We start from the raw sequence: 4,883 nt of genomic DNA, 5'->3' as shown, positions 1-4,883 counted from the left end.
CAGCAAACCCAGAACATTCAGAACCAGAACCAGAGATCTGCAGAGAAAACGGTACCAGCGCCATCATCCTCCAGTCTGTCCTGGTTTGTCCTGCTGGACCTTTCTGGACTCCAGGTTGACGTCTGTCTCACTGCGCTGCCCCCTGGTGGTGACCTTAGGCAAGTGTGCAGCTGCTTCCATGTCAAACATTCGAAACCACCAGCAGTTAGCATTTCTCCTGCTAGCGCTAGGCTAGCACATTAGCTTTGGTTGTATTTACCCAGAATGCCCTGCAGTCCACTTCCTGTTTCAAAGCGGCTCCCGGTCCGCTTGGCGTTCACCTGACTGCAGACTGAGGTCCGTCCGTTTCTAACCCCCTGACCCAACGGGGTCAGGAGGGGCTGCTGCCTCTCCAGCAAACGACTCGGGCGAGAGACGGGTCGCTTGGTCGGGTCAGCTGGTCAGGTCACCTGGTCGGGTCACCTGGTCGGGTCAGCTGGTCGGGTCACCTGGTCGGGTCAGCTGGTCGGGTCAGCTGGTCGGGTCACCTGGTCGGGTCAGCTGGTCGGGTCACCTGGTCGGGTCAGCTGGTCGGGTCAGCTGGTCGGGTCAGCTGGTCGGGTCAGCTGGTCGGGTCAGCTGGTCGGGTCAGCTGGTCGGGTCACCTGGTCGGGTCACCTGGTCGGGTCAGCTGGTCGGGTCAGCTGGTCGGGTCAGCTGGTCGGGTCACCTGGTCGGGTCAGCTGGTCGGGTCAGCTGTTCGGGTCAGCTGGTCGGGTCACCTGGTCGGGTCACCTGGTCGGGTCAGCTGGTCGGGTCAGCTGGTCGGGTCTGGGCTCAGCCTGAGGTTTTTTAAAGATAAATTTAATCACGTTTGGCCGACAATACGTCATAAAGTTTAGTTATGAATGAGTTATGAGTTATGAATGAGTTATGAATGACGACGTTCCGGAACCTTCAGCTGGTCTCGTTTCTGCTTCTTCCTCCTTTTTTTTGTTCCTAAATGTTGAGATTCTTCAAATCTGTTAAGTTATAAAATCACAAAATGTTTCAAGGAGGAAACAGGAAAATGAAGCTGCTCAGCATCAGTCAGTCATGGCTCCAGATGATCAGCATTCGGTGTGTGTGTGTGTGTGTGTGTGTCTGTGTGTGTGTGTGTGTGTGTGTGTGTGTGTCTGTGTGTGTGTGTGTGTGTGTGTGTGTGTGTGTGTGTGTGTGTGTGTCTGTGTGTGTGTGTGTGTGTGTGTGTGCGTGCGTGTGTGTGTGTGTGTGTGTGTGTGTGTGTGTGGAGTATGTGTGTGTGTGTCTGTGTGAGTGTGTAGTATCCGTGTGTGTGTGTGTGTGTTAGCCTCAGACCTTGGGAGGCCGGGTCAGGCGAGCCCAGACTTGCCCGGCGGTTGGACAGAACCTGGCAGAGACGAAGCCTGAAGACACGCAGAGCAAACAAACGATGCATCAGCGTTTATCCGTCTGTGCTTCATCACTGCAGTCCACAGAGAAACAGGTGGGGGAGGGGGGTGATCTGAAGGAAGAGCAGCAGATCTTCACTGAAACGGACCGACGAGTTCAGAGGAAGAGATTCTGCTGAGTCAGCCTGAGTCCTTGTAGCTGCAGGCCAGTGGGACCAGTTGGGGTCACTGTGGACGTTTCCTGTCCAGACTGCTCCGGGTTTCCAGACTGCTCCGGGTTTCCAGACTTCTCCGGGTTTCCAGACTGCTCCGGGTTTCCAGACTGCTCCGGGTTTCCAGGCTGCTCCGGGTTTCCAGACTGCTCCGGGTTTCCAGGCTGCTCCGGGTTTCCAGACTGCTCCGGGTTTCCAGGCTGCTCCGGGTTTCCAGACTGCTCCGGGTTTCCAGGCTGCTCCGGGTTTCCAGACTGCTCCGGGTTTCCAGGCTGCTCCGGGTTTCCAGACTGCTCCGGGTTTCCAGACTGCTCCGGGTTTCCAGACTGCTCCGGGTTTCCAGGCTGCTCCGGGTTTCCAGACTGCTCCGGGTTTCCAGACTGCTCCGGGTTTCCAGGCTGCTCCGGGTTTCCAGACTGCTCCGGGTTTCCAGACTGCTCCGGGTTTCCAGACTGCTCCGGGTTTCCAGGCTGCTCCGGGTTCCTCCTGATGAGAAGCATTTTCACTCAGCAGGGAGACAAACCCAACAACTGGAGGCTTATAGAAACATCCCAAACCAAGCAGAGAGGCAGTGGTTCCTGTTGCTGGGTGAAATGTCTGTTTGCCCAGGCAGCCTGGCATGAAAAGCATTTTAAATGTCACTTATTCATAAAAGGTTTTGGCTCCAGGTGGGGTTTGAACTCACAACCTCTCCTGGTACCAGGCGCTGACCGGCTGGGCCACCGATGGCTGATGAATCTGTTCCCACTGGGAAACCTTTTCTTTCAAACTCAGCAGCTCAGATGTCAGATTTATTTCTGCATCTTTGGCCACAAGCTGCTGCACTAGAAAGTCTTTAGATCTGCTGCCTGAAACTCAGACAAAACTCACCTTCAGTTAATATTAACACATTAATTACAGCTGCTGCATTAACAGGTTTCTGTTTGATGCAGCGTCAACATTTCTGTCCTCCAGCTGAGACTCGAACTCGCAACCTGCCCTCGTTCTGGCTGTCAGTACCAGCTGAGCTGCTGCAGCCGATGCGTTTGTGGATCACTGGGTCCTGCTGATGCTGCCAATAATCTGCCAGCACTTGAGCAACTAAAACCTCAGATGAGTAAAACAACACATGACATCTGCTGCCTGAAATTCAGCTGAGATCCAAGATTTCTGGTTTCTTTCATTGATTATCACATTTTTTAGTTTCTTTGTCCTCTTTAAAAATAGTTTTTGCTCCAGGTGAGACTTGAACTCACAACCTCAGCATTGCTCTGCTGGCCACTGTCTATAAGTACCGCGCGCTGACCGATTGCGCCACTGGAGCTGGTTCCCCTGACCAGGACTGATCCGTTAATCTCAGAGCGTTTCAGACCCAATTCTGACCGCCACAGGTTTCATATTCGGACGGTTCTGTCCAAGCCTTGTTTCATACCGGACTCCAACTTCTTCAACCTTACCGTCTAATTCAGTGGTTCAAAAAACATTTTCTGCCAGCCCCCTTTGTTTTACAATAAAATCCCCTCCAAAGGAGAAACAAATCTATAATTTGTGTTCTATAGTGTAGATCAGGGGTGTCCAGAGTGGGTCCTGCTCAGCAGGTCCATGTTCTCCTCAGGCCTCTAAGAGCCTCATGTGATGCAGGTGAGACTGAAACATCAGGAGGCCTTTGGACGCTCCTGGTGTAAAGAATGTTCTTCAGTGTCACTTCAATCTGATTTCTTTTTGTTTGTAACAATATTCAGCTTTACTGTCATCAATGCATTTAAAAAAAGCCTCTGTGCAAAAAGGGGTTAAAACATGAACAGCTCCCCGTGTGGGCCGCGCCCCACGCGTTGGGAACCACTGGTCTGATTAATATCTTTCCTATTAGCTCCAACTGATAAAAGGCACAAACTCCAGGTGGGGTTTGAACTCACAACCTCGGCGTCTCTCCCGCCTTGTACTGGAGCCGATGGTTGATGATCTAGAATCTGATTTTCTTTGCCAGACACCAACGACCTTATTTTTATTTCACCATCAACTTAAAAAGTGGAGAATATTTGGTTCAAACTCTCAGCAGGTTATGGGTTCATTGACCCTTTGCTGAGCAGTTTTTCCCACGTTGCTGCCAGTTTGTTCATGTCTTCCTGTTCCTGCTTGTTGGGAACGAAGCTCACCAGGTTGGGGCTCATGCTGAAAACGGCCAGACTGAAACCGACCCGAACCGCCGAACCTCCTGACATGTTGGTCAAATTACCGACTTTGCCTGAATTCACACCACATGATTTATATCACGGCCATAAACAGCCTTAAACCGGAGCAAAAGACGAGAGGCTAGCCAGTTGTTTCCGTACATGCTAGGCTAATGGGGCAAGGCTGTCTCCATGGTTACCAACGGTTAGACTCAGACCTTGTCCATAACGCCATGTTTGGCATCTTTCTAACCATATTTACTTATAAAGTTTATGAACGTTAATCTTCTTAGCTTGTAAAAAGTGTTAGCTGTAAATCCAGGGTTACACTGAGGACTGACAGCTGCTGTCCTTCGCCGCCATCTTTCCTCTTTAAAGGTTACAAAATAAAATGACTAGTTTGGTTTGTATCCTGGTCTGTTTGTGCAGCCGACTGCATATTAGGTCACAGATGTCTGTTTCTAGACAGGCTTTAAAGGAGCCATTGGTTGTTTTGCTGTGACGTCACGTGCAAAGGTCAATAAATGGCTGACATGTCAGACAGGAACTAAATGTTTGGTGACTCTTAAAGCAGCATGGCTGAACACCATCTAGTTCATGTCTATCCTAATAACTCCAGCCTGTAAAACCAGGTGAGGCTCGAACTCGCAACCTCAGCATCGCTCCGCTGGGTCCTGATAAGCAACAGGCTGGCCGGCCGCTGACCGTCAGGCCCTCAGCTGTTGGTCACACATTGACCCCAGTCAGTCATCTGTACAGCTACAGCCAAACGTGAAACCTCTGATCATTCTCCAGCTCAAGGAGCCGTTTCTGCATTGATGATGACACAAACTGCTGGTTGCCTACAGACCCAGGCATCATCCACCATCTGCTCTTCTGATTGGCCAACATCGGCTCAGGAAGTCAGAGAGGTTCTGACTTTTATGTGGATGAGTTTGAGTTGATCTTTTCTCTGGGTTATGTGGTGACACAGGCTGCATCAGTCCCAGTCCTGTTTGGTCCGGTTTAACCCAACTCCACTTCATCTGTCTATAAAGTTCGGCTCCGTTGGTGAGGTGTGAACTCTAATCGACCTCTGACCTCTGGTCCTCCAAACCTCGGTCTGGGTTTGGTTGAAGTGAACTCTGGTTCAG

General features: G+C 51.1%; 1 non-coding gene across 1 annotated transcript; it reads right to left on the bottom strand.

Annotated features, from left to right (window-relative positions):
* Positions 1-2,810: 2,810 nt before the first annotated feature.
* Positions 2,811-2,903, bottom strand: trnai-uau (transfer RNA isoleucine (anticodon UAU)). The gene is given in 2 exon segments: positions 2,811-2,846; positions 2,866-2,903. It is a non-coding gene; the product is annotated as a tRNA-Ile (tRNA).
* Between the last annotated feature and the right edge of the window lie 1,980 nt (positions 2,904-4,883).

The sequence above is a fragment of the Poecilia reticulata genome, chromosome 19 (assembly GCF_904066995.2).
Source record: "Poecilia reticulata chromosome 19, P_reticulata-male-v2, whole genome shotgun sequence".
NCBI classification, from domain to species: Eukaryota; Metazoa; Chordata; class Actinopteri; order Cyprinodontiformes; family Poeciliidae; genus Poecilia; species Poecilia reticulata.
This window is presented reverse-complemented; position numbering and strand designations above follow the sequence as displayed.